The following is a 20417-nucleotide window of genomic DNA, read 5'->3' as shown; positions in this document are numbered from 1 at the left end:
TAGTACAGAGCTGGGTCAAAGGGCCCGTGTACATCTTTCCCTGTGTTCCTTCTTGCCTTATCAGCTGGGTGTTCAAGTTCACAAAACTAGATGTTAGAGCAGGAACTTGAACCCAGGTTTTCGTTTCAAGGCAAACTAAACTACGCTATGTTCCTGGACCACATACATTTGCTTAAAGGGCTATTACTGAAGTTAAATGCCTTGTGCTGTTTAGAACTGCCTTAGAAGAAAGAATTGTTGAAATTTTTAAAAAATGAGTATTTTCTAAGCTATGCATTTTTACACAGCATTTGTTTACCCTTTTTGATATATATGACACTGCTTTATGTTTCAAACTTATCTTTTTTTTTCCCTATAACCTCCTGTTATGCTGGTGTTTGGATTTCCTTTTACAATGGGGAAGTGGATTTTTAAGATGGTGAAGGTAAGTGTCATAAGATCATTTACCAGTTCTGTGAATTGGAAACTACCGTCCTTTATCCCTTAAGTGAAATGCAGTGTTTTGCAAAAGAGACCACTCCAGTAGCTAAGATGCCCGTGGTAATGTGGCCAAGAGCTGTATGTTATAGACGTATTGATTATTAGAGATTGCCAGGCTGTCTTGCTAAAGTATTATAATTAAAACCCAAGATAACAGGGTCTATTCTGTACCTTACCTTTTACCCCAAATACAATATTATACTTCAGGCCAAAGAGTGACTCTTCTTTGGGGGGAAAACATTACCATTAGTGAAAACCATCATAAACTCACAAATACTAGTGTTTATTAGATCTTGCACTTAGGAAGTCCTTCATAAACTTAGCAGAACTGGATTCCACAGAGTAGCGGGAATTGAAGCCAGGGAACTGAGGTGAGCAGTGCGTGGAGGTGAGGACATACAGGCTTCAGGAGAGGCCGCTTTGTCAGAAACCTTTGAATGAGATGGAAAGGGAAGACGGAGGGCAGAAACAGCAAGAAGATAAAGGGGTAAAAAGAAGGGTCATGATAGTTGAGAGATTTGAGCATGATTATAATTAGAAGGGAAGGAACTTATAGAGGAGGGAGAAAATTGATGGAGTTAGGTCCCAAAGGACGTAGGCCTTGAAAAAGACACCCTTTCTTGGAAACAAAAAGGAAGTAAGAGAATGGTGTAAGCAAATTTATAGCTGTGAGAGAAGAGGTTTATATTAGATGGTCTCAATATTTTTTGTGAAGTGGAAAGTATGCTATTTGTGAAGTAGGAGGGGGTAAAAGGTTAGTTTTGGGAGGGATTTGAAGAGAGAATGGAGGTAGTTTGGAATATTCAGCTGACTAAAGAAAAAAGCATTAATGAACAGTGTTAACCACTGAATTGAGTTTGGAAATCATGAAAGTATAGTGGTTTTTATGATTACTTCTAGTACCTCAGCTGAATGGCTTATAGAACCAGGCATATTACAGGACTGACCCAGAATTGTGAGCTGGATGACGACGGATGGAGGAGAAAGACGAGGATGAAGGGAAGGAGGTTGAGGCGTTGGTGCCTGGCAGAATATGGCACTGTTCTAGACGTGTGTGTTGGAAGAGAGACACCAGGGAAGGAAAAACATGGAGGGGGATTGAAAGCACTGGTGAGAGAAGAGGCCATATGACCATTTAAGAGATCCAGGCCAGATATGGAAAGACATGGGACCAAGAATAAACTGGAAGAAAAGGCAGCATCACAGGAATGAAGGTCTTGATGCGATTGTGGCATCAGGCATACTGAGGATGCTATCTGTGGATGGAAGGATAAGGGTATTGAAATCACTCAGAACTACTCCATAATAAAGCAGAGAGTGTGGCAGTGGCCCTGGAACTGTGAGGCTTGGGTGTTTAACAGACCATCCACACGAATATTGAAATCGCCTAGGAAATGATGAAATGAATTGGGGTTTAAAGGAATAAAATGATCCAGGTATAATGTTACTGTGGAGAATGATCTGGAGATAAATGGCTGTTAGGGACAAAGCAAGGTAAAGGGTGACAAAAGCGGGTGGAATAAACCTCAAAGGAATGAAAGTTTTTACAGGAGAGTGAAGTGCTTTAGACGAGGCTACAGGACAAAAAAGGGTAATACCAATTCTGAGCCTCGTGGTACATGCAGTTTGAGGAAACTGCAAAGGAAGCAGTATCTTTGAGAAAGGAGTCGAGGACATTCATGAGAAAAGCTGTACGTGTATCGGTGAGTTTGTTTATAGTGGAACAGGTGGCCAAGGCCCACACTGGAAGGGGCTAAGGGAGGATTTTTGTGGGAAAAGTAGAGATGAGGGGTCAGGAGGGCGTGCTGTCAGATACACAGCAGTTTGGAGCTGGAGACAAGAAGAGAGGAAGCTGATCGATGTCTGAGGAGTCTACCTTCTGAGCAGGGACCAGGAATGACAACTATTTGGATGGAACTATAGCTTCTCAGCTTTCTGTCTAGTTGCTTTGACCCTGGTTAACCGAGGGTCCCAGCAGTGTTGAGCCTTGTCTCTGTAGGAGTGTTTCTAGATCCCTGGTGGGGTGGTTATTGCTGGATCCTTGCGGGGGCTACTGTGCAGAAGGCTGCGCGTGGTAGTGTTTGGCCTGGTCTGTGCTGGACTTCCTTATGGTTTAAAACAAGCAGCCGTGGATTTGCCACACTGTGGCAGGCGTGCAGCAGACATCCCAGAGGACAGAACACAAGGACTTTCTCTATGGACTGCACCCTCTTTAGTATAAGGGCCATTATCTGTGCTTTACATGAGATGTAATCCCTTTTTTCCTGCTTTTGAGAAAGATTTCATTCACCAGTCTTTTGGAGGGAGTATGAGAGAGTGGGAAAAGCATGGACTCATATCAAAGTCTTACTGAAGACTCTGTCAGGCTCTGAGCTAGGTTCTGGGAAGTCAGTGATGAATGTGACGTGATTCTTGCCTGTAATATCCTTACAGCTTAGTAGGAGAAACAAAGATAAATATATTCAGTGACAAATGAGGGGTACCTTGATAGATGCATAGGTGAGAAAGAGTGGGAGCCCGAGGGAGCAGCAGTGAGTTCTGCTAGCTTGAGGTCGACTGAGAAGGCTTCTCAGTTTTCTCTGCTCATCTACCTTCCATTCTGTGTGCACGTCTGTTTTCATCATTAGTTTCCTTCATTCATTAGCAGCATCGTATCTTGCCTAAACTAATCTGTTCTCCATACTGCAGCCAGAATATTATTTCTAAATTACAAATCTAATTCCTTGGCTTAGAATCCTTCAACAGCTTCCTGTTGCTTCTAGAATAAAATAGTTTACAGGCCACTGCAGAGTCTCATCTTCCTGACCTCTCTAAACCTCAGAATTTCATCACTTTTCTTCTCTTACTCATTGCTTTCATTTTAGATAAACTTCTTCCCACCTGTGGCCCCTAAACCCCCAAGTGCCCCCTGGTGCTCTTTTGAGCTGACACAGTTTCTGTACGGGCACACCTCAGAGCTACTGCAGGTCACTTCCAGACCACCGCAATAAAGTATCACAATAAAGCAAGTATCACAATAAAGCAAGTCACACAAATTTTTTGGCTTCCCAGTGCGTATAATAGTTATGTTTACACTATACTGAAGTCTATTAAGTGTACAATAAATAGCATTATGTCTAAAAAACAATATATATCTTAATTTTAAAATACTTTATAGCTAAAATATGCTAACCATTATCTGAGCCTTCAGCAAGTCATAATCTTTTTGCAATAGTAACGTCAAAGATCACGGATCACAGGTCAGCATAACAAATATAATAATAATGAACAAATTTGAAATATTGGGAGAATTGCCAAAGTGTGACACAGACATGAAGTGAGCAAATGCTGTCGAGAAAATGGTGCCGACAGACTAGCTCGCTCGACACAGGGTTGCCACAAGCCTTCAATTTGTAAACATAATTTCTGCAGAGAGCAATAAAGCGAAGCGAGGTGGGACAGGCTATGCCTGTACTTCTGCTCTCATGGCACCCACTGCATCGTATTGAAACGCCTACTTGTTGGTGTCCCTGACTAGACTAATCTCCTCAGGGCAGGGATCAAGTTGTTTGTTTTGCTTGGGGGGTGGGGGGTGTGTGTCACACAGAAGAGCCTCGAGCATGAAGGAGTCAGAGAATACACGGCCACCTGCCTTGTACTTACGGTGGCAGTATAACCACACTGTGGCAGTCACAGTCACACCCTTAGGAAGGTAATTTAATTGGTTGGGGCCTTCTGTATGTTCCTTGAGTAGCTACATACAATAGAAATTGAACACTGTCAAGAATATTTCAACAATATACTCAGTATCCAACAACTAGATGGCAATGTTGTTTCTACGTCTAAGTGGAGAAGTTGATTAAAGTTAAATTTTCTCTGTCAATGAATGGTCTGTTTTTACATTATTGCATGAGGTAGTAACAGGACTGTTTATTCCATTACCTACTTATATTCTGAATTTAAATATTCCTTAGTATTTATTCCCTAATAAAGTTGAGCAATTTCAATCTATAGAAATAAAATATAGTAGACCACTTTACTTCATCATTTAACTATGATAGTTTATACCTAATCATATAAGTGCTTTTGTCTTCATGATTATCTTATCTGGTTCAGAAATTAAAACACACACACACACACAGATCTCTACACTAATCTTTTACTCAGATTTGACATAAAATGTTATAAAGATGAAGTTGGTGGTCCTCAAATGGAAGTGTGTCTTTTAAAAACAGTTTTATTGAGGTATAGTTTACATACAGTAAACAGTAAACTCCTCATTTTTTTGGTTTGTTTTTTTGCGGTACGCGGGCCTCTCACTGTTGTGGCCCCTCCCGTTGCGGAGCACAGGCTCCGGACGCGCAGGCTCAGCGGCCATGGCTCACGGGCCCAGCCGCTCCGTGGCACGTGGGATCTTTCCGGACCGGGGCACGAACCCGTGTCCCCTCCATCGGCAGGCGGACTCTCAACCACTGTGCCACCAGGGAAGCCCGACTCCTCATATTTAAAATGTACAACTGACACATGTACACACCTATGAAATCATCACCACAAAGTACTAAACATATATCCATTACCCCAGAAGGTTTTCTCAGGGCCTTCTGTCATCCTTCCCTGCTACCCTTCTCAGCCCCCAGCCTCAGCTTTCTTTATCTATAAATTAGTTTGCATTTTCTAGACTTTTATATAAAAGAGATCATCATACAGTATTTACTTTTTTAATCTGGTTTCTTTCACTCAGCATAATTGTTTTGTGAATCATCTGTGTTGTTGCATGTATCGGTGGTTAATTCCTTTTTAGTGTTGAGTAATATCCCCCTAGCGATGCTCTGGAAAAAACAACTTTGAGCTTTCTCCTGTTAGAAGAAGAAATTATCATGAAGCCTTGGAACTTCTGTTTTTTAAACATTTAAATGATCCTTTCTGACTAAAAGAGTCTGACATGAATCTACATTTTGTGCTCTTTCATTGTTGCTCATGAAAATCTCAGGGTTAGCTTTTTGTGTGGTCAAGAGGACCACACTGGCGGCTTACTGAAAATATTACCTTTGAAAGAAAAAAGAAAGGGCCACTTGCGTTGTTGTACAGTGTCTTTCCCAGGTGTCAGCACATCATAATTAAAAAACTGGAAATCTGCTGTCCATTAATCTGTGAACAAACAAGTTAACAACTAGGTTATTCACAGTTCTGCAAACATGCCTAATGCTTTCCCACGCCAAGTCTTCTTTCATACTTTTCACTCTTGCTGAAATGTTCTTTCCTCAATTACCAGCTGAGCAAATTCTGCCCATTCGTTAAGGTTTTTCTCAGCTGAGTTGAATTTCTTCCTTCTCTGATCTTTCATAGCACATTCCATCTTTCTTTTATTCATCTTTATATGTAGTATTAACTTAAACTTTTTTGAGAGTCTATCTTATTTTTATACTATTACAAGCTCTTTAAGGGCAGAAATCATGTTTATTCATCTTTAAATCCCTCAAAGGGTAGACTAAATGCCTGGTACCTAGTTGGTACTCAATAAATTGTTGCGTGAGTGAATATATCTACCAATAAGCTGGAAAGTCATAAGTAGTTCCATTATTAACCTGCTTGAGAATACTGCTAAGATTCCAAAGGGAGCATCCATTGAACACTTAAATACATTTGGAGCCATGTGAGCTTTATACCACATTCCTCACCAACATTACAAATAGTGAATTGTTGCCATGATACTATATTCCACCATGTTCCAGGCTTGTAGTCTAAGCATTAGAATGGGCACTTTTGATATGGCAGGGACATCTAAGATGAAAAAAGAAATTCATCCAACATAAGATGATTCTTTATAGCTGCACACAATATCTGTCTTTGACAGCAGGCATAGGCTAGCTTCCTCTTACCTTTGCAATCTGATTTTCCACAACTGCCCTGGTCAAAACTCCCAGCCAAACTGACTCACACACCAAGCTTTAAAACTGAAGCTTTTCCTTGTTCCATTCTTCCGGCATGGAATTCGCCATGCAATTCCTATTCCTTTCCAAGCACAGCACATTTCCCACTTTCTCTGTGATGCATCCCTGGCCATTTTAACTCACAGTGATGCTCCCCTCCTGGAAATTCAGCTTTACTGTCCTTTCTGCTCATATCAGAACATCTGATATTTGTGTCGGCTCAAACTTGTTTAGTTCTTGATTATTTGACATTTTTATTTGTAAAATAAATAACAGTGTTTCCAAACTGTTTTCCAGTTTCCCCCAAACTGGATTGGGACCTGGGACCATGGATTTTACTTTGTTATGTCCCTCACTACCCCAGCCATAAAGCCATGCACAAAGGAAATGCTCACTGAGTGTTTACTAAGTGGATGAATTTTATCTCACCTGGAAATGCAATCATTGTGAAGACATTATATATGCCCCTAACTTGATTAGCAAAAGTTGGACGATTTTCACCATCAAAATCAACCTGCAAAAGACAGACCAAAAAAATAAATAAATTTATTTCCATATGACCTGTAGTGGTTTATGAGTTTGCATATGACCAGCTAGTGGATTGCTTAAGTAGTGGCATATAATGGTAGACAGCAGGGTTGGGCCTGATTGGCAGCTAAACACAGGTTTAGGAACTCTGTTTTAAAAGTTTATCCACTGGTAATAAAGCTCTGAGAGATCTGTTTACGTAAACCGCTGAATAAATTAGACTGCCAACTTAAATGTATTAACTTACCATGAGAAAGGTCATCATACAGGATGACCAATCCACTTTAAACCAGTCATAGGTTAAAAGATGGCTCAGTGAGCCAGAAGAAGAAACCAGAAGGTGCTCCAAAGAGATTACTTGTCACTTCAACTTGCACTTGGGGCTATAGGAACCTTACTACTAGAGCTTAGCACCTGTGAACTCTAACAGTTCATGTGAGGTTAGAAGTTAGGTAAGTTATAAAAGAAAAAGCTAATGCTTTTTAGCATTTGCCAAAAAGCCAAGCATACCATGGACCGAGATTAAATCAATAGTGTAGGTACTGCTCTAAACCAGGCATTTAATTGATAAGACCCCATTCCTACTTGCAGTTTCTGTATGCCATGAGCTGTGGATTATATAACCTAGAGGAAACTCAGCGCTTGCTAAGTAGTAGTATCAGCAGCATACATGGTGTGTCTGTATTCTGCAAGGTAGAGGTGTCACTTGTTGTTTTTTTCGTTTTGAATGTCGTAGTTGTGAGAGAAATTCAGAGGCCATCGGTTAGGTCCAGTGAAAACTTTCAAGCAATACATGGTCATAGGATCTTTTCAAAATAAGCACTTTTACTGTTGTTTTCAAATCCTTTTAGACAACCCTAATTCTTCTGTCATGCAATAGCCATTGCTTAGAAATGGTCAAATTTGATAACTGAGTTAAAACCTCAAGGGCCAGATGTAGTACATGACAGGGCTCTGAAAGATTAATCCAGTATGATTACGGAAGCACTCAGAATTCTATTTTGAGGAACTGTAAGAACAGAGGGAGATTCAACAAAGCCCTTAAGGACAAGTAGGCTTCCTGGACAGTTCTGAGAGTCCTTCTAACGTTGCTATTGTAAGTTCACAGTGGCATCAATTCATCGATCTCTAGGAGTTCTGAGGCAGCCACCTATTATTCTGCGTGTCTGCGGCTCTCTCCTCGTGGGAAAACTGTTCCTTCCTTGATTCTGTCATCTAGTTCTAACGGAGGCTACTGACTCAAGTACCTTGTCTAGTTATAAGTGATAGGTCCGTGAGTGAACACCTGATCTAAGCTAGGTCAGAGCCCTCCCTTGGGATTTTCTGAACTATAATAAGAGGAAACAGTAACTTTCTAGGAACCATAGGATAGGATGCTTGAGACTATTTCTTGTCATGTGGAGAAAACCAGTACATTGAGAGAAGCAGAAAAGACAGAGTGAGTCCCAGCAGCAGGCGTCTCTAGTTCCAGCTGTCTTGGAGCCCCAGTTGTACTCTTGACACATGAGCTACTCTGGTAGCTCCATTAAACACTCCTTTTCTCTAAACTATCTTGCATTGATTTTCATCACAACCAACAAAAAGAGTTCTAGCCCAGACAAGTACTCAGAAGCCTGGGTATAGGGATGAAAAGTAAATTCTTATAGTGTTCCCAGGCTGCATCTGAGCCAGGTAAACAAGGGTGCAAGGTAGTGAGGACGTTTGTGAAAAGCTGGACCATGAAAAGCTGAGCCACGCATCTAGGCTGATTAAGAAATGAAGTGGCAGGACGGGACTTCGTAAGAAAATTTATGTGCTAAAGGAATGGAAGATACTGAAATTCAGGATTTAGGAGGTAGAACCGTTCCTGGCGACAAACCTAAGTGCAGTCACGGAGTAGATCAAGTGTAGTGTGTTAAAGGTCATCAGATTGAGAGGGTTCAAGGACATAGAAGATAGAGCTGTCCGAATGGACAAGCAAATGATCCCAGATGACGGTGGGACTCACGTGGAGATAAAGACCATAAACTAGAGAAAAGAATAACTAGGAAGTTAGTAGATGGCAGTAAACAGCAGGAGTAGAGAGGTAGATGGTTGAAAACTATAATTCTGAAAGGAGAGGCTTCTCCATGAGGGTGAGACAGATTAACAGTCTCCACCCCAGATGGTAGGAGAAAGAGTCGTTTCCTAAAGGGAAACCAGGTTTCTGCTTACGGCCAGGAGGTGGAAGGAGTATTTTGTTATAAGGATGAGACTATAGGTGAGTTTGTTTTGAATAGGCAGGAGTTCCAGAGGACACAGGGCAGAGGACAGAGCCAGAAGAGAAAGGGTTTGGGAGGATTGCAAGCGGAATGGGAGAGGATAGCTTCCTGGAGAGCCTTGTTTGACTAAGTGATGAGTGTGATGGGAAAGTGAGAAGTAACTGGCCTTGGGTGTCTCACGAAATTCTTATGAAAAGATGTTTCAGAATGGGCCCAAGCAAAGGCTTAGGAGGCATCAGAATTCTGAGGGAGGGGACAGTTGGCATCTAGGTCTAGGGGTGCATTTTTTCCTACTCTATGTCAGTAGAGACATATGGTACTAACAGCCTTTATTCAAGGTTTTTTTTTTTTTTTTTTTTTTGCAGTACACGGGCCTCTCTTGTGGTCTCTCCCGTTGCGGAGCACAGGCTCTGGACGCGCAGGCTCAGCGGCCATGGCTCACGGGCCCAGCCGCTCCACGGCATGTGGGATCTTCCCACACCGGGGCATGAACCCATGTCCCCTGCATTGGCAGGCGGACTCTCAACCACTGCGCCACCAGGGAAGCCCCAAGGTTCTTTGATTTACTCAAATATGTTGAGTATCTCTTTTGTGCCAGGCACTGTGCTAGATTCTGGGGATGGGGTTACAATGGCAAGAGAAAGGAACAGCCACTTTCTGCAGGAAACATAAAATACAGTGTGAGCTGTAGGCCTATTGGATGGTCTGAATGTTTGTGTTCCCCCAAAATGCTTATGTTGAAATCCTAGCCCCCAGGGTGATGGTACGAGGAAGTGAGACATTTGGGAGGGGATTGGGTCATGCGTGAGGGCAGAGCACTTATGAATGGGATTGGTGCCCTTATAAAAGAGGCCCCAGAGAGAGCTTGCTTACCCCTACCACCATGTGAGGACACAGTGGGAAGTCTGCAGCCCAAAAGAGGGTCCTCACCTGACCATGCTGGCACCCTGATGTTAGACTTTCAGCCTCCAGAATTGTTAGACATAAATTTCTGTTGTGTTTGAGTTACCCAGCCTGTGATGTTTTGTTATAGCAGACTGAACAGAATAAGACACCAGTAAATAGACAGTTATAATGTTTTATATCATGATGGGGAAGTACAGGGTGTGATAGGAATACGGACGGTAGGGGTGGGACACGTAACCCAGATTAGGAATATCAAGGACTGCTTCCTGGAGGAAGTGCTGTATAAGCTGAGACCTACATTGTGGTGTGAATTATGAGGAGGAGACAGAGAGCAAGGGAAGACAGAGTGAGGGCGCTTTAGGCAAGAAGAGCACGAGCAGTGTCCCAGAGGCAGAGACATTGAAAGGGGCCTGTTTCCTATCTTATAGGGTCGTTGTGAGATCTAGCTCTTAGAATAGTGTCTTCTGGCACAGGGTAGGTATCCCATAAATATCAGAAATGATTACTACGGGACTTCCCTGGCCTTCCAGTGGGTAAGACTCCGTGCTTCCACTGCAGGGGGCATGGGTTCCATCCCTGGTCGGGGAACTGAGATCCCACATGCCGTGCGGCGTAGCCAAAAAATAAAAAGGAAGAAATTACTACTAAGTCTGGAGCATAGAATTAAGGGTGAGGGTGAAGAGAGATGAGAAATAAGGCTACCCAAGTAAGCAGAAGCCAAACTCTTAAGTCCTGGACCAGGCATTTAGACTTAATCCAGGAGTCACTGGCAAACCACTCACAGATTGTCAGTAGTGAAGTAAATTCCATGCATTTTAGAAAGATCGGCTGAGACTAGCAGCAGGGAGACGAGGCAGAAGGCTGTTGTAATCAGGGTCTGAACTAGATGGGGAGAACGATGATGGAAAAACGTGGACGGGTTTCAAGATACTTAGAAGGTAGATGTATTAGTTTCCTAGGACTACCATAACAAATTACTACGAACTTGGGGAATAAAACAACAGAAATTCATTCTTTCACAGTTTTGGAGGCCAGAAGTCTGAAATCACGGCGTCTGCAGGGTTGGCAATCCTTGTTGTTCCTGTAGCAGCGTAGCTCCAGAGCCTCCCTCCATCTTCACAGGGGTCTTCCCATGGCCCCCTCCCCTGTGCCTGCGTATCAAATCTGCCTCTCCCTCTTCCTCTCCTTTCTCTCATAAGGACACCAGACATTGGGCTTAGGGCCCATCCGAAATCCAGGATGCTCTCATCTCGAGATTCTTAACTTAATAATCATACCTGCAAAGATCCTGTTTCCAAATAAGGTCACATTCAAAGGCGCCAGGAGTTAGGACCTGGATATATCTTTCGGGGGGTAGGGGTGGGGCAACAGTTTGACCCAATATAGCAGAATTAACGGGACCCTACTGATTGGCTGGATGGGGGTGAGGGGCTTTGAAGGAGAAGAGAAACCAAGGGTAGCTTCCGCGAACAACTGGTGGATGATGGTGCCATTCACTAAAATAAGTAACACCGGAGGAGAGACAAGTTAGGAGAGGGAAGATGACATCTCTATATTGAGGTGCTTGTGGAAATCCAAGTGGGGATCAAGTAGGCAGTAGGTCATATAAATTGTGAGCCTAGTAGATGGAGATGAGGGCTGGGCATACAGATTTGGGTGGTAACCGAAACCATGGGCATGGGTAAGATTGCCAAGGGAGAATCTGCAGAATAAGGAGAACCCTGATCTGAACTCAGATACACAGAATTTTAGGGAGGGACAGGAAGAGTAGCAGTCAGGGAAGTAGGAGAAAGCATGAGGAGAGTAATGTCCTGGAAAAGCTCAGGGAAGAGAGCTGTTAAAGCAGGAGTGAGCTGTTTCTAAGGAGTTTTAGAGAAACCAGAATGGATGGAGAGGTGAGGAATGCAAAGAGGATAAAGAAGTATTTCAAGAAGTTTGGCTGTGAAGAGCAAGAGAGATTGGCGGGTGACAAGAGATGCAGACAGACAATTTTCTTTTGATTTTTTTTTTTTTTTTTTTTTTTTTTTTTTTTTTTGCGGTACGCGGGCCTCTCACTGCTGTGGCCTCTCCCGTTGCGGAGCACAGGCTCCGGATGCGCAGGCTCAGCGGCCATGGCTCACGGGCCCAGCCGCTCCGCGGCATGTGGGATCCTCCCGGACCGGGGCACGAACCCGTGTGCCCTGCATCGGCAGGCGGTCTCTCAAACGCTGCGCCACCAGGGAAGCCCTGGGAAGCCCTTGATTTTTATTTAAGATGGGAGAGACTTGTGCCTGCTAGAAAGAGAATTCTGCAGGCGGGAGAGGTGAATGTAAAGGCTAAGTCAAGGTCATTGAGGAGGCAGCACAGGTGAGACATTAACCTCAGACAAGAAGGAAAACATCTCTTGTACTTAAAGGAGGAAGAGGGGAAAGGATGGCTATAGAAGGAGGCAAGTTTGCTGACTTGATGGCAGGAAGCTAAACGTTTTTTTATTCATTCCACAAATATATTTTTTTACCAAATAGTTTGCAATGCCTGGCACATGCCAGGCTCTGTTCTAGATGCTAGTGATACAAAGAGAATAAAGCACAGTCTCCATCTCCACAGAACTTACATTTCAAGTGAGAAGACGGAGAAATATATATGTATGTATGTATTTTTCAATGCCAAGGTAGTTGGTAGACGCTACGAGAAAAAATAAAGAAGCTTAAGGAGAGAGAGTTTTGGAAGAGTATCTGTTTAAATGGGGTGCCTAGGTTCAGCCTCTCTGAGGTAGGCAATGAAAAGGCAAGGCATTAAAGATCTAGGAGGAGCATTCCAGGCAGAGAGAACAACAGATATACAGGTCCTGAGGCAGGTATATTGTTGGCAGCCGCAAAGAATAATAGCAAGGAGGCCCCCTGAGACTCATATAATATTGTAAGTCAATTCTACTTCAGTTGTTTTTTACAAAGTAAGGAGGCCAGTGCAGCTGCAGCAGAGCAAGGTAGGAGAGAGGTATGAGAATGGTAGGCAGGGTTCCGGTCACAGAGGTTTAGTAGTCTTTGGTGAAGACTTTAGATTTTTAGTCTAAGAGTGATGGGGACCTCTTGGAAGGTTTTGAATAGAGAAGTGACATAATTTGTGAACAAATAATTTGGCTGCATGTGCAGAATAGATGGTAGGGAGCAAGGAAGGAAGTAGGGAGTCCAGTTAGGAAGTTACTGCACCAGTCAGATGAGAGATGATGGTGGCTTGGACAGGCATGGTAGCTGTGGAGGGGTTAAAAAAAAAAAAAAAAGTCGAATTGAGCATCTATCCTGAAAGTGATGCCCACAGGACTTACTGACAGACTGAAGATGGGATGTGAAAGAAAAAAAGTAAAGAGCCTCAAACACCTCAGACTGGCTGAGGTAGAACTGATTCCTTCAAAGAAACCCTAGCCCAGGTGTATGAAGAACGTTTGGATAAGTACATAACACAGGGAGAAGGGAAGGAAGTGTGTATCTGCTAGAGGCCTGTATGTCATTTTCATGTGTCATCTCATTGAATCCTCTCCACCACCTTTGGTGATATTATTATCCTTAATTTTAGAGGTAAGAAAAAATTGCAATTTAAGTTAAATTTAATAATTTACTCAAGCCATAGCTTATACGTGAATTTTAACTCGAGACTGTCTAACAACTATGTTCTTTTCGCTAGCTTAGAAAAATAACACTTTTACAGCACTCGTACAAATTAAAAGATTTAATTTATTTTGAAGCACACTGTACTTAAGAAAAGTCAGCTTTAACTAGATGATAGTTCAAAGGCATGTATTCATTTTGGGAACAATTCTGAAAGACTTTTTAGGTTCTCAAGGGCTACAGAGGCTAATCGCACTAGTTATTTCCCATTTCTAATTTCACTTTCAAAAGATTTATCCCTAGTACAATTTTTGCACTTATTAGCAGTTATGCCATTTCTTTTTGATGCATGAAGATAGATCCAGAGCTAGAGACTGTTCTCCCTAAGAATTTGGGCAAGGGCTAGAAGAGAGAGGGGACGAAGTACACGGACAACGCACATAGTGATGGTAACTCTTCAGCTCTGGTCAACGAAAACTTAAGGGGAGAACATAGCATGCGGAAAACTGGAGCAGGGAACCCAGGGAAGCCTATCCATGGTCCCAAGTCTCTAAGATTCCTTAGGATCTGGACACTGGAACAATTCAAAGTAAGTCTGTTTCCATCTGGACAAGATTCTTAAAAGGAGCTGAGGGTAAAACCACTTCGTTTCTTTATATTTCTCTCCATAAATGTTTATACTCTCTTTTCAACCCGGAGGAACATAACACTGGGCATATTTAAGAGTTTTCACCAAAAGCACTGAAGGAAGAGGCAGTGGGATATAATGGAAAGGGCAAGGGCAATTCAGAGACTAAGGTGGCACCGTAGCGGAGGTTCAGGAAAGGGTTGTGGACCTCAGAATGCCTGCTCTACGCTGAGTGTGCAGCCTCGGGTAGGTCATTTTCTGTGAGCCTCAGGATCCTCATTGGTTAAATAGGGATAAATGAGAGTAAAAATAGGAACTACGTCATATGTTCCTATGAGAATAAAATGAGACAGTCTATATAAAGTACTTAGCGAAAGGGCTTAACAAGAGTTTGTTACTATTAATAAGTTTCACTAACAGTGTGACTCTAGACAAATGGCTTAAACGTTTTTGCCTTTTATTTTCTCAGCCATAAAATGATGGCTAGAACTAGGTGATACTGCAGATTTCTTTACAGCTTTATAGTTACGATGTTATGTGTGTTGTTTCTTAAGGTGACAGAAAAGAAATGATATCTGTCAGTGGTAGCCACCAGGTGGCAATAGTGAAGAGTTTAACTGCCATCCCATTTTGGGGGAAACTTCCTAATTTTTTCAGTATACAAATTCAAAAAAACAACAAAAAGCTTTAATCGTTTGTAATCCTTATTCCCAAGGAACTACCATTAAAATTTTCATGTATAACCTTCCATCCAGTTTATTTCTTTACATATATATATATATATATAAATTATTATTTTTCAATTTTATAAGAAATGAGGATAACAGATGTATTGTTTTGTAATCAGTTTTTTTAACACAAAAATATATGGTGAACACCTTCCATAGCAACTAATGTAGTTCTACACCATCATTCTTAAAAGTTCCATGGTATTCCACAGGTATTTGTTTAATTGAACCATCCTCTACTTAGCAAACACTGACTGGAAAAATTTCCAGAAGTGGAATGCCTGGGCTATGCACCTTTTTTTTTTCTTTAAGGCTTTGATACATACCACAAATTTGTCTTTTCCTATATTTTTTGGTTTTGTGTCTGGTAGAGCAAGGTCCCTTATCAGTGCCTTCCTTCAGAATTTAATTGACTATATAAAGCCTTTATTCTTCCTGATGAAATTTTAAATCTTTTAATCAAATTTTGCCCCTCTGTCTCCCCTAAAAATTTTGCTGGGATTTTGATTGATACTGTGTTAAATTTATAGGTTAATTTGGGGGGAATTTTCATCATTACAATATTATGTCTTTCCATCCAGCAATATGGCACACTTCACTATTCATTCAATTCTGTCAGTAAAATTTCCATATTATTTAGTTTCCATTTAGTTTACTTCTGGATATTTTTTTGGTTGCTGTTAATAAATATTATCTTTTAAAATATTCTTCTGAAGGCTTTTGCTGGTATATAGGAACACTATTAATTTTAGGATTATTGATTTTGTAATTGGCCATGATACTGAACTCACTTAACGGGTCTAATATTCTTATCTATCCATTCATTCATTCTGTAAATATTCAGGCACTATTCTGGGTCCTGGAAATAAGCAGTAAAAAAAAAAAAAAAAAATCTGTTCTCAAGATCTTTACATTCTACTGAGAAGAAATACTAAACAAATAAATATATGACAGGTGGTGATAAGTGCTAAGAAGGTGGGGGAAGCATAGTAAGAGAATGGAAAGTGACCACAAAAAATACTACTTCAGTTAACATGTTCAAATAAGGCCCCTCTGATAAGTTGAAGTTTGAGGAGAGACCTAAAATGATGTTGTTTTTCTTGGGTTTTCCCAGTAGGTATATATACATCATTATACACTTCCCACCCACAGCAGGATTTCCATGCTCCTGGAAGATTGCCTGTCCAGTGGCAGCAACACCAAGGATTTAGTCTCTAAAGGACGCTTCGAGGGTTTTCAGTGTGCTGGATTTAAAGAATGGCTCCACAAGTCCTTCCAGCCACAACACAACAAAGTGGAACAGCTATATGTATACTTATATCCCCATATCCCCTCCCTCTTGCGTCTCCCTCCCTCCCACCCTCCCTCTCCCACCCCTCTAGGTGGTCACAAAGCACCGAGCTGATTTCCCTGTGCTACACGATGCTCCCCACTAGCTATCTGTTTTACATTTAGTAGTGTATATATGTCCATGCCACTCTCTCACTTTGTCCCAGCTTACCCTTCCCCCTCCCCATGTCCTCAAGTCCTTTCTCTATGTCTGCGTCTTTATTCCTGTCCTGCCTCTAGGGTTCATCGGAACCATTTTTTTAGATTCCATATATATATGTGTTAGCATACGGTATTTGTTTTTCTCTTTCTGACTTATTTCACTCTGTATGACAGACTCTAGGTCCATCCACCTCACTACAAATAACTCAATTTCATTCTTTTATGGCTGAGTAATATTCCCTTGTATACATGTGCCACATCTTCTTCATCCATTCCTCTGTCGATGGACACTTAGGTTGCTTCCATGTCCTGGCTATTGTAAATAGAGCTGCAATGAACACTGTGGTACATGACTCTTTTTGAACTCATCATATAGATTCTTAACCCCATAATGCTTTGCTCTAATCTAGCCTAACTTCCCACTTTTCTTAATCTATCCTGACTCTTTCATTGTGCTGTCATGAGTCAAATCCCCCGTTGCCCTTAACAACTCTTCTAACCTTTCCCTTTATCTTCTTACTCTAACCAAAAACCTGGCCGTCTCCTCGTTTCCTTGCAATACTCTCAAGTTGTAGGTGTTTTGTCTTGTTTTGTTTTAAATCCTTCGAGTCCTGCTTGCTCTCCATTGCCAAATCCAAACCTTTCCCCTTCCTTCCAAAATCCTAGTTCCCTTGAGATGCACACCATTACACTACTGCCTGAACCTACCCAGGCTGATTGCCTGCTAAAACCAAAATATCAACATTCTCGATAGAATTTAAACAATACACAGAGTTTCAAAACAGAACAGTCGGAGCAGTGTGAAGAAGAGGTGAGAGCGACCCCTGGACCGGCCAAAGCCGCGCGCCACTGCGTGCCCGTGTCCAGCGCCCACGTCCCGCCGCCGTCGCCACCACGCCCAAGAGAAAGGCTGAAGGGGATGCTAAAGGAGATAAAACCAAGGTGAAGGACGAACCACAGAGAAGATCTGCAAGGTCATCTGCTAAACCTGCTCCTCCAAAGCCAGAGCCCAAGCCTAGAAAGGCCCCTGCAAAGAAGGGAGAGAAGGTACCCAAAGGGAAAAAGGGGGAAGCTGATACAGGCAAGGATGGGAATAACCCTGCAGAAAACGGAGGTGCCGAAACAGACCAGGCACAGAAAGCTGAGGGTACAGGAGATGCCAAGTGAGGTGTGTGCCTTCTTGATAACTGTGTGCTTCTGCTGACTGTACAGTCTGAAGTACCATTTTCTATCAAGTTTTATAAAAATGCAGAATTTTGTTTTACTTTTTTTTTTTTTAAGCTATGTTGTTAGCATACGGAACACTTCATTATTGTTTTTTGGGGGAAGAGCACATGTCACTAATAGATTGTCTCCGAAGCTGGATTGACATGGGATAAAGAACACCTTTCCCGTCTGGTTGTGAGAGACTTCCTCTTGGTTCCCAGGAAGGAGGGGTTCCTTGATGTTGACACACAGTAGCCACCTTGGCACAAATGCCTTGTGGTGTGGAAAAACTAAATTTAGTTTTTATGTCCTCTTCTCCCTCACCACTTTCAGCCTAGAATTGACTCCCTTAAACCCAGAGACCTGTTGGAACCTGACCCCTCAAAATTGGTTACCAGTATGTCAGGCAATCTGGACTTTCCAGTGTGACCACTGAGATGGCGTCCCTCAAAAGAGCAGCGGTTCCTTTTTTAGGTTGTGGACCTTCAGATTGATACTTCTGCTATTTTCATTTCCATTTCCTGAAAGTCAGGGTCGGCTTGTGAAAAGTTGTTAAACAACATACTAAATGTGAAATGTCAACCCTCACTCTAAACTTTCCCTGTTCAGAGCATCACAAGAAGACTTCATTGGGCTTTATAGTGGCTTTCAGATTTTGGTAGCCCACTGAAAAAGGGAGTTTGAAAGTTGTTGTATACTGTTAACGATTGTCTGCCCATGTCCTGCCTGAAATACCATGATTGTTTATGAAAAGTATCTTTAATAAAGCTGGATACAGTTTGAAAAAAAAACAAACAAACAGAACAGTCAAACTATCCAGGATACAATCAAAATTACTAAGCATACAAAGAACCAGGAAAAATCTCAATTCACATGGGAAAAAAAGATGTCAATGCTGAGAGAACACAGATAGTGGAGGTATCTGACAAAGGCTTTGGAGCAGCTACTTGAGAGACAATTCTCCATTGTGATCTCTTGTATTTCTGTATGTCTTTTGGGCAAGGGCATTAACAGCTTTTTTCCTGGACTATCTTTTCAGGGATTTTTGTATAGCAAACATCCTTGGAAGACAGAGATAATGTCTTCCTCTGGGGCCAAGGGCAGATTTGTTTGCTGTCTAGAATAAAAGAGAGAATGTCTCTCTCCAGGGCACAGTTGGATAGGTTTGCTAGTCCCGCATTACAAATTGGAGTTTCCCATCAAGTTCCTCTCCTATAATGAAACTCACTGCATGTGCAGGTATCACCTGGTCCTCCTGGTATTACTTGGTGGGACCTGGGGCTCAGGAAACTGGCATAAATGTTGATATTCTACTTCCTGCTACTGCTCTAGGCAATAAATGGTCCTTTGTCTCTGACCCAGGAGACTCACAACTTCTGCCACTATCCATTAAACTGTGGCAGCCTAACGTGTTAACTTGCAAGTAAGGTAAAATCCCAGACCCTTCAAAGTTCTCAACGCTATTATAAAAATTATCTTAACAAGCAATCAAAAGCACTTTTGAAACCAATGGAAAAATATATAGTATCAGCAAAGAAATAGAAAATATAAAGAAGAAACATATGTTTAGTTTGGAATTGAAATATATAGTAGCCAAAATTATAAAAATTCATTGGATGGTCTCAGTAGCCGAGAAGATGACAGAGAAAAGTATCAGTGAATTTGAAAACAGATCATTACAAATTATCCAACCTGAACAACAGAGAAAAAAAAATTGGATAAACAATGAATAGAATCTCAGGGACCTGTGGGATAATAACAAAAGGTGTTGAAAATTTTTTGAATAAATAATGAATGAAAAGTCTCAAGTTTGGCAAAAGACACAAACCTACAGATTCAAGAAGCTCAACAAAGTCCAAACATAATGAACATAAAGAAGTCTGTGCCCAGAAACATCATCATCAAAATGCTGAAAAATAAAGACAAAGAAAAAAATCTTGAAAGCAGCCAGAGAAATGCAATCTATTACCTACAGAATAACAACAATTTGAGATACCATGCAGTCTGGAAGGAAGGGACACAACATTTTTAAAGTGCTGAAAGAAAAGAATGGTCAACACGTAATAGTATATGCCGTAAAAATATCTTTCAGAAATCAAGGTGAAATAATGGCATTCTCAGATGAAGAAAAAATAAAAGAACTCAGTGCCAGCAGGTCTGTTCTAAAAGAATTGCTAAAAGAAATTCTTTAGGCAGAAGAGAAATGATACCAGAAGGAAACTGGAGCATCAGGAATGAAGAAAGAGCACCAGGAATGGTGAATACCTGTATAAATATGGTAGACTATTCTCCTCTTGAATTCATAAAATACGTTTGATGTTAAAGGCAAAAAGTACAACATTGCCTGAGGGGGATTTTGACACATGTAGATGTAATTGATGACGACTAGACCATAAAGGGGAGAGGATAAATGGGCCTATGTGGTGGTAAGCGTTCTATATTTCACTTGAAGTGGGGGAAAAAAATTGATTCTAAGCAGATTTAAAAAGTTTAAATATTTGCATTCCTTGAACCTTGTTTTTGCCTCTAGGACTTTGCAGTTGCTTTTCCCTTTGCCTGAAAAACCATTTCCCCATATATACTGTCAGCCCTCCCTATCTGAGGGTTCTGCATCCATGGAGTCAACCAATCTCAGATGGAAAATATTTGGAAAAAAATTCCAGAAAGTTCCAAAAAGCAAAACTTGAATTTGTCATGTGCTAACAACTATTTACATA

General features: G+C 41.5%; 1 pseudogene; it reads left to right on the top strand.

Moving 5' to 3' along the window:
* The first annotated feature begins 4079 nt into the window (after positions 1-4079).
* On the top strand, positions 4080-18504 carry LOC111164883 (non-histone chromosomal protein HMG-17 pseudogene; annotated as a pseudogene).
* Positions 18505-20417: the final 1913 nt, after the last annotated feature.

The sequence above is a fragment of the Delphinapterus leucas genome, chromosome 5, assembly GCF_059928025.1.
Source record: "Delphinapterus leucas isolate spDelLeu-1000000601 "Yukka" chromosome 5, BTC_Dleu_Yukka2, whole genome shotgun sequence".
In the NCBI taxonomy this organism is placed as follows: domain Eukaryota; kingdom Metazoa; phylum Chordata; class Mammalia; order Artiodactyla; family Monodontidae; genus Delphinapterus; species Delphinapterus leucas.
The sequence above is the reverse complement of the archived record's forward strand: the minus strand, read 5'-3'. Positions and strand labels throughout refer to the sequence as shown.